Here is a 23,264-nt window from a genome sequence, read left to right on the forward strand (position 1 = left end):
CAATCCAAGTGGATTCCAGATCTTCAGTTCTGTTATGTATATCCCCTTGTCTCACATTCTCATAGACTCTAGCAAATACTGAAAACTGTGAGTGGAGTCAGTGTTCAATATATGTTTGGCAAGTGCATTAATACTGTTACCCTTGTTAATATGGTAAACATGCTCCCTGATGCGTTCTCTAAAAGGACGATCAGTTTTACCAGTGTAGAATATTCTACATTTCATACAGTGAGCCAACTATACTATGTGTGAAGTATTACATGTAACATTTGTTTTAAAAGTATATGATGTACCATAATCAGGATGTTCAAAACTAGAGCTAGTGTCAATGTATGTGCACCAATTACAATGTCCACAAGGTCTAATACCATGTGAACAGTAACTACGCTGTGTATACTTAGGATAGCATAACCTACGTTTCAATGACTTATTATTCTTAAACAAGAATCTAGGTTCAAAATCTATAAATCTGGAAATTTCACTGTCTGTAGTAAGAACTTTCCAGTATAATTACTGATAGTAGTGTATGTCACCTTAAACCTCAAATTTGTATCATTGGATCTCTTCTGTCTCCTAACATACTCACTACTGCCAGATGAAAAATATGGTCTGGCTTCATTTTGTCTTTTATTAGTGACATTAACCACACTACTTTGTATTATATGATCCTCATAGCCTCTCTCCCTCAAGTTCCTAATGGCAGTATCAACCTCAGCTGAAAAATCAGTATCCCTTGCATTTAATCTAGAAGCCCTATACATCTGGTTAGAGGCAACAAATGCAAAAAATGTTAATAATTACCAATGGCATAAAAGACGTCAGAATTTGTCTAAAGAAGAGTTTGATGCCTTGAGAGGGTTAGAAAATAATACCAGTATCATGATTAGGCCTGCAGATAAGGGTGGACCTATAGTGACACTGAACAGAGTATGGTATGATCAAAAAATGATAGTTACGTTGAATGATACTTTTTATGAGAAACTGTCTCATACACAGGCTGATACTATTATTTTTGATGTGCAAATGTTGATCAAATGTCTGTTTGAGATTAATGTTTTTGACACCAGTCTCTATGAGTATTTTTACAACAGTAAGCCAACTATTCCCATCATACACGGTCTCCCAAAAATACATAAGAGCAGATTAGATCCACCATTAAGACCTATTGTGTCTGGAAGGAACTGGTGCACTGAGTCATTATCAATTTATATAGAGAAACATTTGAGACCAGGCCTTGGTAAGTTGACACGTGCTCAGAGACACTGAACATTTTCTTAGAGACCTACATGAATATACTACAACCAATAATAATGAGAACTTAATATTTGTTACAATGGACGTAGTTTCATTATTTACAGTTATTCCAAATTCAGATGGCATAAATAGCATGATGCAATTCTTAAATGAGCACATGGATTACAGTCCTAGTAAAATTCAGCTGTTGGGGAAACTTCTTGAAATAGTACTTGAGCATAACATTTCTGTTTTTGGAGAACAGATATATAAACAGTACAATGGCATAGCTATGGGCACTTCCTGTGCCAATAGCTACGCCAATGCGGTAATGGCCGTATGGGAATTTGAACATATTTTACGGGGGCCATTTAGTGAACAAATTCTGTTCTTCCGTAGGTTTGTGGATGACCTCTTTATCTTATGGAATGGGGAACAGCATGTTCTTGGTGTATTCGTGGATTATGTGAACACTACTACACATTTGAGATTTACTTTTCATCATTCACAGACTTCAGTGGATTTTTTGGATGTATCAGTAATAATAGATGGGAATGGAGTTATATATACTAAATTACACAGAAAGGACTGTTATGTCAATCATCTGTTGCATAGAGACAGTCTTCATCCATCTTATGTATTCAGAAATGTTGCCTCTAACCAGATGTATAGGGCTTCTAGATTAAATGCAAGGGATACTGATTTTTCAGCTGAGGGTGATACTGCCATTAGGAACTTGAGGGAGAGAGACTAATGAGGATCATATAATTCAAAGTAGTGTGATTAATGTCACTAATAAAAGACAAAATGAAGCCAGAACATATTTTTCATCTGGCAGTAGTAAGTATGTTAGGAGACAGAAGAGATCCAATGATACAAATTTGAAGTTTAAGGTGACATATACTACTGATATTAGTAATTATACTGAAATCATTAAAAGACGCTGGAAAGTTCTTACTACAAACAGAGAAATTTCCAGATTTATAGATTTTTAAACCTAGATTCTTGTTTAAGAATAAGTCATTGAAACGTAGATTATGCTATCCTAAGTATACACAGCGTAATTACTGTTCACATGGTATTAGACCTTGTGGACATTGTAATTGGTGCACATACATTGACACTAGCTCTAGTTTTGTACATCCTGATTATGGTATATCATATACTTTTAAAAATAAATGCTACATGTGATACTTCACACATAGTATATTTGGCTCACTGTATGAAATGTAGAATGTTCTACACTGGCAAAAATGATTGTCCTTTTAGAGAACGCATCAGGGAGCATGTTTACCATATTAACAAGGACAATCTTATTAATGCACTTGCCAAACATGTATTGAACACTGACTCCACTCAACAGTTTTCAGTTTTTAGTAGTTGCTAGAGTCTATGAGAATGTGAGAAAAGGGGATATACGTAATAGAACTGAAGATCTGGAATCCACTTGGATTGTAAGGTTGAGGGGGGGATGCAGGGCATGGATTAAATGAGTCTGTTACTTTAAAACCTAAATTGAAGCTGAGACCCCTAAAGAGATAGTTTCAACAATATAATATTATAAGTAAGATATACAGCTTGTTTTAATAAATATATATATATATATATATATATATATATATATATATATATATATATTGTGTTTTAAAATGTTCATTGTGTTTTTAAATGTACTATATCTTTTTAGTTTAAATATATGTCGTGATTTTCAGTTTGTATAAAGGGTGTGAACTTGTTGGTGCTTTTTGATACACCTGATGATGCCTATTTGGTGAAAGCGTTTGTGTTACTGTTTGTGCACTGAAGTAGAAGTTTGTAAACTGGATATAGCAGCCATTTCTGTGTCTTCCTCTACTCATTGTTCATTGGATTTTGTACTTCAGACACAGTGTGTGAGCCAGTTCTTTGTGGTAGTGCTTTTACTAGTTTACTGTGAATGTTGTGTGAATATGAAGGAGGTTGCACAAGACAAGTCATTTTTGACTTCTAAATAGTCTCTATGAGACCTCCCAAAAAGGTTTTAAGGTGCTCTGCATAGATAAAGAAACTTGGGCCCTCTATTTTCTTTATGTGGAAACAATTGGGTCTTTCAAGCTGGATCTTGTGTCTGGACAGGTATTGTTCTAATAAGGGGTAGGAATTGCATCACTGGATCTGGAACAATCTCACATTGGTAGAGTTAAGGGCTTCATATAGCTTGTGGCAGGAAGAAATGATCTGTTCACCTTAATTGTGGTGAGAATTTTTTGGTTATCTAACCAGTTCTGCCCTAGCAACGTCAGAAGGGTCATGACTTCATTACCTAGTGCAGTAAGAGGAATTTGGCTAAAAGGACTTTGCTAATTGAGGCATTCCAATACCACCTCTTACTAGTTTCTTATAAGAAAAAGGACTCTTGCTTTTGAAAATCAGCATAGCAGTTGATTTAATTTGTGTTCCCCTCTTGAAATGTTTAGCAGACTCTTACTAAGCCTGGAAGCAGTGAAGAAAATAACTACGTGTACTGAACGTGTATCTGTTAGGTTTGTTTTTTGCATTTGCTAAGTTTTTGTAAAAGTTGTAAGTAAATGGGTAACAGTGATTTTTTTTGTTTTGTTTTTTTAACTTATGGTAGAACTCAAGTGCTGTTAGTGTTTTTCTTTTGCCTGTTGTTTACCACTCTGTTCTACATTTCTATGTCCAAGGGCTTGCTTGGTTGTAAACTTAATATTCAAACTGCTGTTTAATTTAATTAAATCATTTTGTTAAGCTGTCATTCTGTGAGGGGCACAATAGGTAGCACCCTTGCCTTTGGTGCAGAAATTTGTGGGTTGTTTTCCCACACTAGCTAGACTGCTGACACTAAAGTGCAGCATAAGGGTGTGCTGCACTGCTGTGTGTGTCATTCTTTGGATGAGATGTTAAACAGGGATGCCATCTGCTTGAGTTGGTGGTAGCTCAGGTGGATGTAAAAGATTCCATGGCACCTGTGAAAAGAGTAGGGGAAGTTCCTAGCTGACCTTGCCAAATTTCTCTTGGTAGTATAAATACCACCCCAGGTCTTCCCAGAAAAATGATTCACTACTTAGTGCCATTACCTTTGCATAACTGCTAGCATCTGACTTTTGGAGAAATACATCTTTTCTGTAACTTACTACGTTAAAACACTATGGTTGACAAATTTTAGGAACCTACAATAGCTGTAACTTTAGTGTGCCAGTCTGGTCTGGCTGAAGGCAGTGTGATACTGTAAAAGCAGGAGTAGTAGCATAGAAGAAGATATTACTTTTTTATAAGAACACAATGGGTTAAGAATGAGATGCACAAATCCTTTGGAAGGTAGTGCTGTTAACACTGCTGTTTATCTCTATAATTTGAAGCTTGTGTGGGTATGGCAGATGTTAATTGTAGCCCAAGGCAGCAATGTTCATTTGCCATATACTCTTAAGGCTGAATAATGCCCATGTGTAATGATAGTATCACAGTTTCTAGAGCTCTCTCTGATATCCCATGGTCACCATCGCCTTTTATGTTTGGCTTCTGTTTCCGGTCCTGTCTACTACCAGATGGGAAACTTTTCCTTTTTCCACTCAACACTTCTAGATTCAGCTCAAAGTTGTCCTCTGAGAAAAATGCCCAGCTGGATAAGTGAATATAATCTCCATGACATATTTGTGGCTATTTAATTGTAATACTTGAGTGATTGTGCATGCATCACCTCTATACCACCAGTTTATCCATACAGATATTTTTTTTCTTTGCCCAGCTCTCTGTACTGCCCATAATGAGCTGGTACTGCACCTAGTTTACATCTGACTACAGCAACTGTGCTCATGGCTGCTTGCATAGGACCTTCTATTAATCATATTTTGAGACATACTATGGATTGTTTAAATGCTGTAAAGTCAATAGCAGCACATGACAATCCTATGACTAGTTCTCATTTATATTCTGTCTATTATCAGATAGTAAATCACTAATAGAGGGACCTCCATTACTCAGTTATTTTATGAGTCCGTCACATTGGCAGTCTTTCTCTTTTACATTGATAGATGATCTTTCTCTCTGCTTGATGTATCTTAAAATAAAAAGTGAGAAATGGAAGTCTTGTAAGTTGAACTTTCATCAGATAATTTGGTTTTAGCTCCCCTGATGCTGATCAGTTTGGTTTGTGTTAGCATATGCAGTGTTCCTCACCAGCAACATAATAAGACAGGGAAAAATGACTTTTTGAATTATTCTTCACTATCCAACATTTGTATCTGTATGGCATTAATGAACCCGCAATGGTTTGGATAAGTCAAACACACAGCTACAGACTTGAAAATCTTACTCTAAATCCTTCTTGGCCAGTCTACCAAGAACCAATTCACTGTCATATTTCACCACTGATCTCTTAACCCAAGCAGGCTAAAGTTGTGTTCTGTTTCTTGTTCTTTACATCAAGAATAAATTTATTAATTAGTATTTGTTTACTGGGAATGTATACTTGGGCCATAATGGGACCCTTTTCAGTAGAGTTCTAGGGGAAAAGCTCCACAGCTGACATATTGTACAAAGTATTGTATAGTATAAATCAACAAATGGTTAACACTCACTTATAGGATACAGACATTAGTATACAAAGAAAAAAAAATGAAATGAGAGAGCCTAGAAAACAGTGTATTATACACAGTTACATTTCAGTTTTGCTAAGTATGTTAAGAAATTCCATTAGGTTAATATGCTGGTGCAATGATGTGTGCAGGGCATTACTACTAGAGAGCAGATTAAGAATTTCTAGATGTGACTAGGCTATTTGTTCTTCTGACGAAAGCCTGGAACCTTAGATTATGCTGGAAAACACAAATAATACTAGAAATGGATAACAGATGGTTAAAGTTGTAGCAATGTTTAGCCAACAAAAAAGTAGAAAGAGCACAGTTTGGAATCTAAACTTAGGTCCTGATATTTGCTTTGAAGTCTTTTAGATTTATGGTTTGACTTGTGGGAGAGTATGCCAACATTTGGATATGTATGAGGAATACATTGCTTACCAATGTTTATTGTTCTATAAAGTTGGGCAAGGTTTATGTCCTTAGACTTGAAAACTCTAGATAGGGAGTACTATAACATTACAGTCTGCATTGCTGGACATTCGTTTGGGTGATTTGGTAGCTGGGGAATTCCAGCCAGTTTACTTGGTTAAATGCTAGGCAGTGATAAGTTTTACTTAGAAGGTAGGTTGCAAATGTTGCTATTTTATTATAATGTTCTAGTTTCATTTAAAAGAAGGAGGTGACAGTTTGAGTAGGGGAGAGTCGACAGTAGATGTAAGAGGGCAGTGGTCTTTCTAGATTACAAACTGAAGTAGCAAGATCCTTTATAGATTTAGACCTAGTTTTATATGGGTCTTTTTGGTAGTGTTTTGGATGTGTAAGTCACATTTTAAGTTACCTTTGGTAACCACCCCCAAAGTAATTTTAGTATGTGTAACAATCTCAAGTCTAATGTTTTGTGTGGATGATATAGTAAATGCATTTTTGTGATCAGGGTTTTGCTTTGGGGTAAAACGCAGTTTATGTTTGGGTTCAACAAAAAGATGGAAGAGTAGGATTGTTGTGTAATAGTTTGTAGTGATGATGGCATGCTTAGAGCTTGGCAGATTAAAATGGAGTCATCTGCATACTTAACCAAGAAGCCTTGCCCCACTGCAGTATGGCTGTTGTTTGTAAAAATCCTGAAAAAGGTAGGAACTGGGATTGAGCCATGAGGTACACCTGTGGTATGGGTAGGTTAGATGAGTAGTGTTTTTGACATGTGACACATTCTGTCCTTTCCAAGAGAGATTTTTTTTATACCATATTAGGGTAGAGGTTGAGAGACTGAAGGAGAGTACTTTACTATGGGAAACTGTATTAAATGGTTTTAAAAGATCCAAGAATATGTAATAGACTAGTTTACCTCCCCAAGTTGATTTATTGTGTTGTGGAAGGAGAGAAGAGCTGTAGTGGTGTTATGTGAATGGTGAAAGCCATGTTGGGTAGGAGAGAGTAGGTCATTATCTATGAGATACTTTTAACAGTTGGGAATGCCTGCATTTTGAATGGATTTTGGACAAGGGAGAAGATGGCTATTGGCTGATAGTTGGATGATTCCTCTGATTTTTTCCTTTTTAATGTAGTGGGATAGTGTTTGTGTGCAATTTTTTTCACATAGTTTGGGTTCATATGATTCCAATATGGGCCTGTTGATTAGTATTGATGTGGGAGTAGGCTATGGCATCTACAGTAGTTTAAGTATTCAGCAGGAAGCAGATCAGCTGCTAATTTTGTAGGCTCCAGTTTGTGGTAGCAGTTTTGGTATTTTAGTTGGGACTGGCTGAAGAGAAAATGTTGAGATGCTATTCTGAATGAACAGAAGAATATCTAATGGGTTGTCTCTTAGATTCTTTAATGCTGCAAGTTACTTGGATGAATGGGAGATGAGTTGTTAAGCCATTTTTATTTGGAAGGGAATTTGGCTGTGTAGTTTTTCCAGTTTCAGGAATTTTATGGCCACCCAGTAACCTCTTGTGTTAGGTTATGATTTCTGAGTTGGGTGAAATGTTTGGTTGATTTGCATGAGTTCTTGGAGAAATTTCTCTGTCTACTGTATCTGGTAGGAGAATTCATTTTTTGCTTTATACCATTGTTTTTATGTTTTATCTATTTCTTGCATTACATGCCTGGTGTTTCTCATATCTAATCCAACCCACTAGCTTATGACACTTTTTTGTTTAGTGGTACCTGACTATTGTGAACTAATAAAAAGTAAAAAATCAAATGTTTCAACTGCCTGATATAGATGTAAGGTTTTTAGGGAAAACAGTTGATTTGCCTAAATGTAGAGGTAAAGGAGGTTAAATTGAAATTTGTGAGGTTTTGAACTAGGTTGTATATTTTTTTATAGCTTTTGGTGCATTGTTTGATGGTATATGGGATTATGATCACTTTGGGGAGTCTGGACATCAGCCTGTAGCTGAGAATTTGTCAGCGACATTGCTTAATGTCCTATAAGACTATTCGTTTTTTTATTGAATCTGGAGAGGATTTTCTTTAATCAGTTGATTAAAGCCAGATTAGTGTTAAAGCCTTTATTTTGAGTGGTCCAATTATTGCTAAAATCACCAAGTATGTTAGTTATTATGGACCATAAAAAATAACTTCAGTTGTGGAGTAAATTTATCACAAGACACAGGTGCACATACACACTAATATGGTTTTTCTATTTAAAGAGTTATTTACTTGAACATTACATAAATTGTTCAATTCCTACATGCTTCAGTTTCCTTGAAACATTCCTGGTTTTGTGATTTTTTTTATGGATATAGATTACACACATAAAGGGAAATCTTACAGAATTGTACTAGTATATGATCTGCTGGGATGGACCATATGACAGGCCACTTATGCTTAGTTATGACAAAGTGCTGGACCACATTCGTATAAGCCACCCTTGTTTTTTTTTTTTTTTGCACCAAGAATGTTCACTCTCAGTTTCTGCACTCCCCCCCCCATCACATAGAAAACATTGTGCCCTCTCTTTTACCAGAGGGTATCAATCTCCTGAACCAGATCCATTGTAAATAAGAAAGTTGTCTAGTTAATTATCCTTTCCCCATATGTGATGTGCACCGTTAGTTACACCAGTGCTAAAGGGTACACTGAAATGTCTCATTCGTACCCCCATTGTCCCTTTGAACACAGTTCATTGTTTAGTATATAATCTACTGCCAATCATAAGCAGACCGGAGTTCCGCTGTGGCGATTCCTTACTGGGAAAAAGCCGAAAGATAAACAACTCTTTTCTTAAATCGGGCAGTTGCCCTGGTTTTTCATCTGTTCTCTCTCTCATACAGTGCTAGAAAGACATGGCTTGGTGAAATTCCCACCCAATAAAGTAACCCACAAACATGTCCCCTACCATATCAGTATTAAGTTTATTTCCTTGAGTAGCTGCTTGCTATAGTGTCACCCCTTTAACATTCTGAATGAAATAAGGTGAATCCATTAAATCCTTTTAGTTCATGGGTGAGCATGGGACTTTGATAGAATTTAGTGTATCCTCCCTCTTTTGCTGGGAGCCTGTGTGTTAAAGATTTCCCTACTGGTAGTACCCTGCAAGTGAAGTTTAGTACCCCATCACCTTTTGCAGTTATTTCATCCCCACCTTTTCTTCTCACTATTACCTAATGCAAGACTGTGTTCCCAGTCTGTGCTAAAGATTCCCACAAGAATGTTCTTTCTTACTACTAGTACACCAAGTTTCTCAGATACATTAATGAAACCACATGTTGCACTCCTGATGCTCTGAAGAGTTTGCTGTCCTTACAAAATAATAAATTGTTTAAATGTTGGACTACACTATCCTTGCCTAGTAGTTGTACTGTCAGCCTGTGTAGAAAGTTACTAAGCTTCTTGAATACCAAAACAAGACACTGAATAATTCTTCCACCTACATCTGTTCGTGTAATACTTCCTTCAAACAGCAATCTTGGCAGACCTTGATCGTAGTTATGGAGGGGTAGTAGACTGAGGGGTGATTCATCTTCCTTGCTCATAAAAGGCCCTACCCTTTTTCACTGTGTTTTCATAGCCTCGTCAAATGATGTGTAACTTGCTGAGGCTTCTGTCTCATATTTGTAATTGTACTCTATGTAGAAGTGGTGAACAATTAGTGATGCATCATCCTGAATTCCCCTGCTTGTATCATGTACAGCAGACCAGCCAGTGATCACTCTTAATTCTTCTGCTCTCCCAGTGCCTTATTGAGTAGTTTTGCCAGCCTTCTTGCTTATACCTTCATTTAAACCAACAAGCATATATTTCAGGCATAGGCAATAATGCCCTTCCAGCCTGCCATTATACCAAAACAGTCATACCCATAATTAGTATAATTTTTTTTTTTTTAAATGTCTAAGCTAATGCTTGTCTTAATATAATTTGGTATTCTATTTCAGGCATCTGCTACTTTTTCAGAAAATCAATTAGTGCATCTGTCATTCCTATATAGTCTTCTCTGGTTTAATTTATCCCAAGTCTTTTGAGACAGGAGTGGATCCCATTCCTAAGAGAGGGTATAATTGAAGTTCATGAATTTAGTATTGATTCAGTCTTTAATATTAGCCAAAGGTGCTCATTGCAGCACCCACAATGTGCCTGGAACTGACTCCTTCTGCAACTCATACAGAGTTGTGTGTACTGGTAGTATAATTATTTTTCTTTAGACTCATTGCTCTTACTAGTATCAGAAACTGTCTGGGTATCTTTAATCCACATTGCTCTCATTTATGCCTGCAAATCTTGATATTTGAAAAGAAATACAGGCAAAGACATCCAGATATGGAAATTTTTAGCATACAAGAAATAAGAAAACAAAGAGGAAAAATAGACTAGAGGATTTGTAATGAAGAAGTTAAGGAAACAGAAACTGAGGTTATGGATTACCTGTGAAGTATGAAGGATTTAGTGTAAAAAATCTAACTGTGATAACATCACAGCCCCCGTAGAGCAATGGATTCCCAAATTAATTAAGTTGAAACCAGTGGAGGCGGAAACATCTGATCAGTTGCCATGTTAAGATACTTTGAACCCTTCCACAGAAAGCCAGTACAAAAGTTCAGGAAGACATGTTATTTGTTGAGAATTGGTTCAAGTGGTGGGTACCTTTTTATCGTCGTTTTGTGGACGATGTGTTTCTTATTTGGGATGGACCCACAGATGAACTAAGTGTATAGGTTGGATGAACAATATGACTGAATATTTAAGATTTACTTTACTCATCGCATAGGCTGGAATATTTGGATGTGTATGTAGAAAGGGTTATGGGCACGCATATAAATACTGGTGTCTTTAGGAAGGAATGTTATAAGAACACACTCCTCCATAGACACAGTATGCACCCACAGTATATTTTTAAAAATATCATAAAAGGTCAAGGGATGAGGATCTCTCGCCTTAATGCCACAGATGCTGGCTTTAAATCTGAGTTGGATATGTTTAGGGATAGATTGTGAGTACGTGGGTACAAGGAGGAAGAGATAAAGGTAGGTCTTAAGGACATGGACATCTACAGACAAGAAAGAGCTGTCCCATACTTTTCTGGTAATAACAGTAATGCTAGAACCAATAGAGAAAAACAGTCTGGTATTAGGATACCGATGTATTACACAATGGACAATGGTGCCATCATAGACATTATCAACCATCATTGGCATGTCCTAACCACAGATTCAGTCATCAGAGAAATTGTAGTGTCATGCCGATATTTAGATTCAAGAATAAATCTAATCTTAAACAGTTGTTATGTCAACATCATAGACCAGGTTTAGGTGTGTGTATGGGGACTACATCTTGTGGCCACTGTAATTTTTGTGAACATGTTATGACTACTGACAGGTTCACACATCCAGACACTGGACAGATGTATAGGTTCAGGGTGTCAGCTAATTGCAATAGTTCGCATGTAGTATACTTGGCAGTGTGCCAAGGTTGCCCCTCATTCTATGTCAGTAAGACAGACAGATTGTTCCAGCATAGGATGAGGGAGCATCTATATGCCATTAGAGTTAAGTACATGCAAAATGCATTAGCAAAACATGTTCTAGCGTTTGGGCAAGAACATCAATTAAATTTATGGTCATAGACTGTGCAGCCCATAATCAGGGAGGGTAACATCAGAAACAATACGGAGAGGAAAGAAACCAGCTGGTTAGTAAGGCTGAGAGCTGATAAAGGCTATGGCCTTAATGAGAGAGCCTCTATCAAACCTATTTTGAGATCTAGGAGTTTGGTTGTTTCACATTAGCCTTATAAATACATTGAGGGGGTGTCTAGCCCTTTTTTTTACCTTTGTCATATATATATATAGATTTGTGATATTATATGTGATCGGGGTAACACAATAATGCTTTAATGCAGAAATGAGGTTGGAAATGAATGCAGCTTTGGTTTTTAGATAGGATGAGATATATTGAGTTTGTGCCCATGTCTCCCTTTTGACTCCATGACATTTATGGATAGTGAAATATGTACATTTATGTTCTGTCTAGAAATTGTTTTGTAGGATGTATATATCCTTTGATTGCTCTGAAATTTTACATTTATTTTTTATATATAGGTAGAATGGCTAATATGTGAGCTGATTTATTCTGAATGTTTTAGGTAGAATAGTTTTAATTTTGAATGTAAGCCCAATGACAGTATGTGTAGTGTTTCATTTAAGGTTTTGATTATGTATTGTTATATCTGTTATAATGACAGTTTTTTAGTGTCAGTGTTTAGGGATAATGTATATTTATTGCTTTATCTGGCAGCAGGTAGAAAATGAAGTTGTTTCCCTTTAAATTGTTAAGTGAAGGGCTCGCCCTTGACTGTTGCAGTATTTAAAGAGTGCAACTGCAGCATTTGCATTTTTAAGGTCTGAGGAAGCAGTATGTGAAAGTGCTAACCTGTTGGATTTATGTGAATAAAAGATCTTTGCTTTTATACATCCTTTGAGTATTCTGGGTAATTCAAGTGAGCCTGGTCACCTCATACGTGGTGCTGTTATTGGACTTACTATTTTCTTCATTTTCCGTGGTGAGGCATTAACTTTGTTGGGAGTACTTTGTTGTTGCTTAAGAGAAGTGTTTCTTGATTTAGTGATGATTTAATAAAGATGGCTAGACATACTAAGATCAATAAAGGAAATAGACTACAGAAAGTCAATTAAACCCAAAAGGTTAGAAGTTTGATAAAACAAATGAATGCAGTAATTAGGATTGTTGATAGAGATTTGTGCGATATAACAGAAGTAAATGGGATACAGTACTGTGCTAAATTAATAACAGATAAACCCTTATCACAAAAACACAGGGCAGTAAGGGCTAGCCTGCTCTGTGTTTAAAGTGATTTTTTTGTTGATTTAAGTGTATTTCTTTACTATTTTCCTAAAAAAAAAAAAAATTCTGTTTGCTCGTCTTCCCATCATTTTCTATTACTAGAATAGTCTGGATTCCGATCTGCTGAATTCAGGATTGTATTGGAGTTTCTGAGTTGCCCCATACCTTTCTGTGATAGAGGGAAGCCTTTCTGCTTATCAGTGAGAGTGGTAAGCACTGAGCAGCCTAGCTACCACTAGAGGAGTGGTTTCCAGCTCTGAAACTGTACCTTATTGGCCATTTTGGGCTGCATTCTATCCTTTTTAACTTTCTGGCTTAAAAACCCATGTTTGCATGACGCGCAGTGCTGCTAAGCTAGGGTAAACTATTCCAGTGCCAGAAAGTCCACTCTTCAAATTTTCCCTTAGATCTTGCTACTTCTCTTCTTTTCTGCACTTAAACAGGCTTATAAAGTCTAGCACTTGGCCAGACTTCCCGTAGCAATTACTGTAGCACACAGACTGCTACTAGCACTAAACTTTCCACAAAAAGAAACACCCTCAGTACTTATTAAATTACACACCCCTCCAAGCATGTCCAAAGGTCAGTTCCCTGTGCTTTCTCCTATCAACCTGGTGAACCTGGGCATCCTGAGGCAATATAGAAACTGCCTCATGTACACTGACAACCCTCTCCTCTTACCGCACAACACTCAGACTTGCGAGAGATGCACATATTTATCCAGACTGAAAACCGTGTACTCTCCAGCCAAGACTGGAATAGCCAGTCAAGAGGAGAAGGTCAACACTAGCACCCCACTACAAGGAACACATAGCCACATACCCTCACAGCTATCCCATAATAACACACACACACACCTTCGCGGAGGGTCTCAATAAAAATCTTCCCAAACAACAGATATATATATATATATATATATAGAGAGAGAGAGACACACACATATATATATATATATATATATATATATATATATATATGGGTCTATCTTACTACGTCGACAAGTCAGAACGCCGACAGCGAGAACACCGACGCCAGAAGATCGAAAACGGAGAAGACCGACGGATCAAAACCCCGACGCTGAGAACATCGACATGGGAAAAGGCTGTGTATGTATGCGGTAGTGACGGATGTTAGGGTGCGAGTAAGGTAAGTGCGACTGTGATAGTTTGTGGGTTAGGGCGGTTAAGTGAGTTAGGGTTAGGCGGCTAGGTAAGTGTGCGACTGTGATAGTTTGTGGGTTAGGGCGGGTTAAGTGAGTTAGGGTTAGGCTGGCTAGGTAAGTGTGCGACTATGATAGTTTGTGGGTTAGGGGCGGTTAAGTGAGTTAGGTTAGGGCCGGTTAGGTGAGTGTGCGATAGTGGCGGACCTTAGGGTTAGGGTTTGGGTTAAGGTTGTAGGTAGTTGTGTATGTGAGGTTTAGTGTTGGTTTGTAAGGATTTTGGTGTGCTTGTGTTGTGTGTGTGCTTTTTGGACCGGGGATTTGTTTTGTTTGTTGCTTGTCGGGATTATGGTGTGTCGGGCATGTGAGGTTTCGTGTTTGTGAAATGTCGGTTATGTGGTGTCGGTGATTTTGTTGTCGGCGTTTTGACTTGTCGACGTAGTAAGATAGATCCATATATATATATATATACACGCACACGCAGAAACACACACAACCACTGCACCACAGAACAAACCACAAGACACAGAGCCCACACAACCAAAGCCCCTAAGGCAAAGCAGCTTACCCAATGCACTTATTATAGGTGGCTTAATAGTAAGGCACACTGATGTCCCACTCACAAGGTTGAATAAGGAGAAGGTAACAGCTGCCTGTCTGGAGCCAGGATACTCCACATTACAAGCACACTCAGGTCACTTCACAACAAGTACAGATATTACTTTGTCATTATCCATGTTGGTGTGAACGACCGGAGGAGCTCTCAGATCATGTAGCTCTGAGTAGCATCTTACCATCACCAAGAATGATACCACAATACAAACAAAAAATAATTGACTTGGTTTCTGGTGTCATTCCAAGGGGATCCAGTATCTGTCTGCCTGGGATGACATGATCGACAGACCTCGATGCTTTGCCAGAGACAGCCTGCATCTGTCACCCCTGAGATTCTGTATACTGGCCAAGGCCCTTGCAACCCCACAGTGCCTTTTTTAGGCAATGTCCAGAGGACCAAATAACCACCATAACAGCTACAGGCAAATTTAATCTGAGGGTTATGCTACTCAATGCTAGAAGTCTCAATCTCAAGATGCACTCATTTGAAGCACTCCTTAAAATGGATAACATCTACATTTGTGCAGTAACAGAGACTTGGTTCAAGGCACCTGAAAGCACTCCTACACTACCAGGCTATAACTCGTACCACACCTTTTGGCTGCAAAAAGTGGACTGAAGCCCTAAAGGCTGTGCTGTCTCCATAATCATAAAGGATATGCACACCTCCAGGCTAGTAGCTCAACATAACGCATCTGAGATACTCCAGGTACAACTAACACTGGGTAAGACTTCAATCCAGGTTGTTGCTTGCTATAGATCCCCCAGCATGGCCCAAGACTCCCACTCCACATTCCTAAACACCCTGGAAAATTTTAAGGTCCAACCCAGCACACTCATACAGGGTGACTTTAACTACCTCTGACTGGTGTCAGAATCATGGCCTTAAGCTCAATGCCAAAAAATCCATTGTCATTCCCATTGGGAAGAACAAAGTATCCATGAACTATGACATCAATGGTAGTCCACTGACCACCGAAGGTGTCATAAGAGAGCTGGGAACACAAGTGGATAGCAACCTCTCCTTTGATAATCACATTGCCACTTCTTCTTCTTTCAGCTGCTCCCATTAGGGGTCACCACAGCAGATCAACTGTTTCCATTTCTTCCTGTCCTCTGCATCTTGCTCTGTCACACCAACCACCTGCATGTCCTCTCTCACCACATCCATAAACCTTATCTTAGGCCTCCCTCTTTTCCTGTTACCTGGCAGCTTCATCCTTAGCATCTTTTTCCCCAATATACTCTGCATCCCTCCTCAGCACATGTCCAAACCAACGTAATCTTGCCTCTCTGGCTTTGTCTCCAAACCTTCCAACCTGGGCTGACCCTCTAATATACTTATTACTAATCCTGTCCATCCTCATCACACCCAGTGCAAATCTTAACATCTTCAACTCTGCCACGTCAAGCTCTGACTCCTGCCTTTTTGTCAATGCCACTGTCTCCAACCCATATAACATAGCTGGTCTCACTACCCTCTTGTAGACCTTCCCTTTCACACTAACTGGTACTCTTCTGTCACAAATTACTCCTGACACTCTTCTCCACCCACTCCATCCTGCCTGTACTCTCTTCCACACTGACCATTACTCTGAACTGTTGATCCCAAGTACTTAAACTCATCCACCTTCCCCACCTCTACTCCCTGCATCCTCACCATTCCTCTGTCCTCCCTCTCATTCACACACATATATTCTGTCTTAGTCCTGCTGACCTTCATTCCTCTTCTCTCTAGAGCATATCTCCACCTCTCCAGGGCATCCTCCACCTGTTCCCTACTCTCACTACAGATCACAATGTCATCTGCAAACATCATAGTCCATGGGGACTCCTGTCTGATCTCGTCTGTCAACCTGTCCATCATTATTGCAAATAAGAAAGGGCTCAGAGCTGATCCTTGATGTAATCCCACCTCCACCTTAAACGCATCTGTCACTCCCACTGCAGACCTCACCACTGTCACACTACCCTCGTACATATCCTGTACCACTCTTATATACTTCTCTGACACTCCTGACTTCCTCATACAATACCACAACTCCTCTCTAGGCACCCTGTCATATGCTTTCTCTAAATCCACAAAGACACAATGCAACTCCTTCTGACCTTCTCTGTACTTCTCCATCAACACTCTCAGAGCAAACATCACATCTGTAGTTCTCTTTCCTGGCATGAAACCATACTGCTGATCACTAATCATCACCTCCCTTCTTAGCCTAGCTTCCACTACTCTTTCCCATAACTTCATGCTGTGACTGATCAGTTTAATCCCTCTGTAGTTACTACAGCTCTGCACATCACCCTTATTCTTAAAAATCGGTACTGAAACACTTTTTCTCCATTCCTCAGGCATCCTCTCACTTTCCAAGATTTCATTAAACAATCTGGTTAAAAACTCCACTGCCATTTCACCTAAACACCTCCATGCTTCCACAGGTATGTCATCTGGACCAACAGCCTTTCCGTTCTTCATCCTCATCATAGCTATCCTTACTTCGTCCTTGCTAATCCACTGCATGTCATGATTCACTATCCTCACATCATCCAACCTTCTGTCCCTCTCTTTCCTTTCATTCACCAACCCCTCAAAGTACTCTTTCCATCTGCTCAACACACTCTCCTCGCTTGTGAGTACGTTTCCCTCATTATCCTTTATCACCCTTACCTGCTGCACATCTTTACTAGCTCGGTCCCTCTGTCTAGCCAATCGGTACATGTCCTTTTTGTCCCTCCTTAGTGTCCAACCTTTTATACAACTCTTCATACACCTTATCCTTAGCCTTTGCCACCTCTCTCTTTGCCATGCACCTCATCTCCTTATACTCTTCTCTACTTTCTTCATCTCTTTGACAATCCCACTTCTTCTTTACCAACCTCTTTTTCTGTATACTTTCTTGTACTTCTTCATTCCATCACCAGGTCTCCTTGTCCTCCTTCCTCTTTCCAGATGTCACACCAAGCACCTTTCTAACCATCTCTCTTACTAGCTCTGCTGTAGTTACCCAGCTATTCGGTAACTCTTCACTGCAACCCAGTGCCTGTCTTAACTCTTCCCTGAACATCACCTCACAATTACCCTTTTTCAATTTCCACCATTTGATCCTTGGTGCTGCCCTCACACTCATCCTCCTCTTCTTGATCACCAATGTCATCCTACAAACCACCATCCTATGCTGCCTAACTACACTTTCCCCTGCCACCACTTTACAGTCTCCAATCTCCTTCAGACTGGCTCTTCTAAATCCACCTGTGTGCATCTTCTTCCACTCTTGTATGTCACCCTATGCTCCTCCCTCTTGTTAAAATACGTATTCATCACAGCCATGTCCATCCTTTTTGCAAAATTCACTACCATCTGACCTTCTGAATTCCTTTGCTTAACACCATACCTACCCATCACTTCCTCATCCCCTCTGTTGCCTTCACCAACATGCCCATTGAAATCTGATCCAATCACCAGTCTCTCACCCTTGGGTACAGTCATCACCACTTCATCCAACTCACTCCAAAATTTTTCTTTCTCATCCATTGCACTCCCAGCTTGTGGAGCATATGCACTAACAACATTCATCATTACACCATCAATTTCTAGCTTCATAAACATCCCTCTATCCGACACTCTTTTCACCTCCAAAACACTCTTAGCATACTGTTCCTTCAGGATAATGCCTACGCCATTTCTCCTCCCATCCATACCATAATAAAACAATTTGAAACCGCCTCCGATACACCTAGCCTTGCTCCCCTTCCATCTGGTCTCTTGCACACACAATATAGCAACCTTCCTTCAGTCCATCATATCAGCTACTTCTCTCCCTATACCAGTCATACTGCCAACATTCAAAGTTCCGACCCTCACTATCTTCATCCTAGCCTTTTTACCTGCCTTCGGGCATGCCTTCTCCCTCTTCTCCTCCTTCGGCCAACAGTAGCCCAATTTCCACCAGCACCCTGTTGGCCAACAGTACTGGTGGCGGTCCTTGTTAACCCGGGCCTCGACCGATCCGGTATGTATTTCTGTACTGTTGTCTGCATGTAGGATTTGGCAAAATTTTACGCCGGATGCCCTTCCTGATGCAACCCTCCCCATTTATCCGGGCTTGGGACCGGCACAAAGAAATGCACTGGCTTGTGCATCCCCAATGACATTGCCACTGTGGTCAGAAAATCCTTCTATGTGGCACATCTCATTTCAAAGGGTTTTGCATCTAGGAAGAAAGAGGTCATTGTCTCTCTCTACTCTTCCCTCCTTAGACCAATTATCGAGTACAATGCCCCATTCAGCATGTACCTCACTAGACATATGCAACAACTGGAAAGACCACAAAAATACTTCATGAAGAGGATCCTAAGTCTTAAAACACTTGCCCTATGTGGAAAGACTAAAAAAAAACCTCAAGTTTTTCTCGGTATCATATCACTTACTGAGAGGTGATCTCTGCTTGTCCTATAAAGCCATGTAAGACCCAGCACTGTTCGATATGCTACATCTAAAGAAATCCCAATCCCTCCATGCCACATGCAATAGAAACCTCAACCCAATTACCACAATTAACAGAACTTGCTGGAGAGACAGGTTCCTAACCCAGAGACTGCCCATGCTGTGGAATAGACTTCCCTTAAACGTTAAGCAGAGCACCTCACTGGGCCTCTTCAATCTTGACGAGTTATAGGAAATAGAAAATTCACCCAGGGGATCATTCCAGTGGTCCTGTTGAACAGAAGCACTGGAAAATAATGGGTGGCATGTTGCCAGGGAATCCTTTGGGCTAGGCTTGTAAAGGCCCCAGGGCCATTACCTAGTACACTCCTATGAAAGGAAGGTGAGAAATCAAATGCCATCATGGAACTATTGAATAGAAAAAATATATAAAACAGTTAAGTGCCACTGTTAGAGCATAGAAAAGGGAAGAGATCAACAAAAATAGATGTGGTAAAAGCAATGCACAGTATCAGAACAGCTCAGAATCTATTGTGCACTATCGTAAATAATAAATTAAAAATATCAGCACAAGCAGAAAAACTTAGAAGATATGCAGAAAAACATAAAGGAAAAGTAGAAAATAAGCAATTTATTGATGACCCAAAAAACTTTCATATAGAACTGAGAAACAAAGCAAAAGGAATGGAAACGCCACCCCAAAAAAGAAGATGGATACAATTTGGAAATATTTATGAAGATCCTGTGGAACGTAATACAGATGGCAAATGGACAGAAGTAAAAAAAGAATAAGAAGTTCAAATGTACAGAATATGAAATGGGATGAATTAATGGTCAGAGAGATTGAAATCAAGTTAAGAAAAGCTCCGAATTGGAAAACCCCAGGCCCATATGCAGTTCCTAACTTCTGACTAAAAGTAGTAACATATCAAAACCACAGACTCAAAAAACAAAATAAAGAACAGGACAGTGAAAAGAAAAAAAAATGACTTTAATAACACACTCTAGCACCTTACCCAAAACAGCCTTCAAGAAGTAAAATCATAAAGTAACATTTTAGAATCTACACCCAGTGTATCAATTTGTATGCCTTTATGTGTACCACATCTTGTATACCAACAAAATGCTTTTCTGTTATGCTCAGAGTCTTTACATATACATTTTCTTCAAATTTTTTTCTAATCTTGTCTTTCACTATGTTTTTATCGGTCCAGTTTTGAAAAATACAGTTCCACCAAGTTACCATTTTTTTGTATGTTTTTTTTTCTGTCATCTTACAATATCTTGTTATGGAAATCTAGTTTCCTGAATGTGTATGCCTAGATCCTTATGCCAAACCTTTCTTTTTTCTAGTCAAACAAGGCCAAGTCCTAAAAGTGCTATGTAAAGCTAAAAATAACTGCATTGATGGGTCCTGACAAAAATCCCTGGATACATCTTAAATGTATGAAGCACGATGTAGCCACATCCCTAATAACACTACTCAATCTCAGCTTTCAGGATTTGTACCAAGCTAGTGGAGAACAGATGTGGATCAATGCAAAATGGTACACTCTGAATACCCTAACCTAACCAAAGATTGTGACAGTTCTCCACTCAAACATAGTAGAAAACCTAAATAAACTACTATGTCACCAGCTGGACTGCCAACTGGCTCACAGTTTTTTTTTTGGTTTTTTTTTGTGTGTGTATGTGCTCAGAATAACCTATCCCATTTGCTTATAGGTTGGCCTTATCCATCCCGTAGTCTATATAAATTATAACGTAAAAAAACATCAGAAGCAGAAAATGCTGATTCAAGGCTTTACTCTTTCTGTATACAACCACTGGTACCTCGGCCTTTCACCTTCAAAGGATAAAATACCATAGAAACAGCCACTTTTTATACAGGTGGATCCCCCATTAATTACATTCAGTTAAGCTTTTGCATTGTGATTTCAAGTGCCAATATAATAAACATACAAATTTAACAATTCCTATATACAAACAACATAAATACATTCAATAAATAACCACTTAACGTATATAAATATATTTATATAAATAAATATTTTTCCTAAGTTAATTTTACATCACTATGAAAAACACATCAATTTACCTCAAGGTTGAGGCCCCTAGGATATAAAGTTCTATAATTTAAAATAAATTTACTCTTCAAACTCATTTAACTTTTTAACCTCCTCTGTGCAAAATAGTCTGTGCCAACACACTAAAAAAGAAAGAAGCAGCATTTCCTTCATGTACATTAACAAAGGTGTTCAGCAACTGGACTTTTCAAATTTTTATCGTGAATCTCCCCCAAATGTTCCATAATTCTCATTTTAACAGCTCTTGTAGTTTGCCCAACACACCACTTAATATTATTGCATCCACACCCCACAATGTACACCACCCCCTACATATAAACCTTTTCCATTAATGTAGGTACCTGAAACATTCTTAATATGATTGCATACTTTACAACACCACAAGCAAACACTCCCAACAGACTCCTGAGGAACACTAGTAAGGGCCATATTTAATAACTCTTTTAAATTGGCATAGCTTCCATAAGAAAATTTTACAAATTTTTGAAACAAATGACCCACTATTTCATCTTCATACACAATATATCACAAATCCAAAATTGCCTTTCTCAATACTTCTGAAAATAAAGAATATGTAGAAATAAAATACAAATCTCTTTGTCTAACCCCATCACTTTCAGAAGTATCTTTACCAACATTACTCTTCCTCATCACAACACTTTTGACCATAGTTTTACATTCTAACAGTTCCACAAGAGCCTGATTGAGATCCATTTCCTTATAACCCCTTTCTATAAGCCTTTATTTTGTTTCCAACAAAAACCCTACCCTACTTTTTTCAGAAGTATTACAAGCAATACGATTAAACTCACCAAGGGGATAAGATGCATACTATCGACATGTAAGAAATTATTTACTGCAGTAGATTTCCTAAAGGGCTTGAATTGAATTTCATTCATAGACTCTACATAAAACTCCACATCCAAAAACTGAATAGACGAACCACCTTTCAACATAGAAAACTTTAAACCATGCCCATTCATATTTAACTCAGAAACAAATTCTTCAGAATTCCCTCTACATAAGAAAATGAGATAATCTATAAAACATTTAAAATCCCTACATGATTCTTATAGAATTTATAACTATACTTTCTCTCAAAACAACCCATATATAAGATGGTATATGTAGGGACATATGAAGCCCCCATATAAATTATGCCTAATGAGAGTAACTGGGATCATACCATATATGATTTGAGGGACCCATGCATGGGATAAAACATTTAGGAACTGTCTCTGTCCTTTGGTAGTGCAGGGGCCATTTCTAGGGTAAAAGTTCTATTTCTCATCTGTAGCTCTAAGTTGCTCTTGAATATAGATGAGGCTGAATTTTGTTTTATTTGGATGGGGAGCCTGTTTCAGAGCAACAGTATCCTCTGTGAGATGTACCTGTCCCTCCAAACCATTCTGTTAATGTTGCAGAAGAGGTTTAGATCCCTAGACTGAGTATTTATGATGCCATTTGACTTGCTGATGAGCAGTAAATTCATCAGTAATGGGTCAGATGATGCCTTGTATGCCAGTCACCTCTTAGCAGTCTGTGGTGACAAGACTTTGAGTTGCTCCATTAGACCTTGTATCCTTTCAGTAAGGTATCTCTGTAGGTCTTTGAGCTGTTACATGTGTGTGGACAGATACATGCCAAAGGGGGCATTATGTTTAATGATTTGCCTAATGAGGGCAGAGTAAAGGGAGACAATGACATCACTAGATCTAGAAACAATCCTTTTGTTTATAGGCTGTGGAATATAAAAGAGACTTTCTTACAACAACAGGCACATGTTGGTCAGCAATTGGGTTACTATCCACATAAGTTCCCAAATCCCAGAAAAACTGGGTCAGC

The sequence above is a fragment of the Protopterus annectens genome, chromosome 8.part1 (assembly GCF_019279795.1).
Source record: "Protopterus annectens isolate FY-2018-M chromosome 8.part1, PAN1.0, whole genome shotgun sequence".
In the NCBI taxonomy this organism is placed as follows: domain Eukaryota; kingdom Metazoa; phylum Chordata; order Ceratodontiformes; family Protopteridae; genus Protopterus; species Protopterus annectens.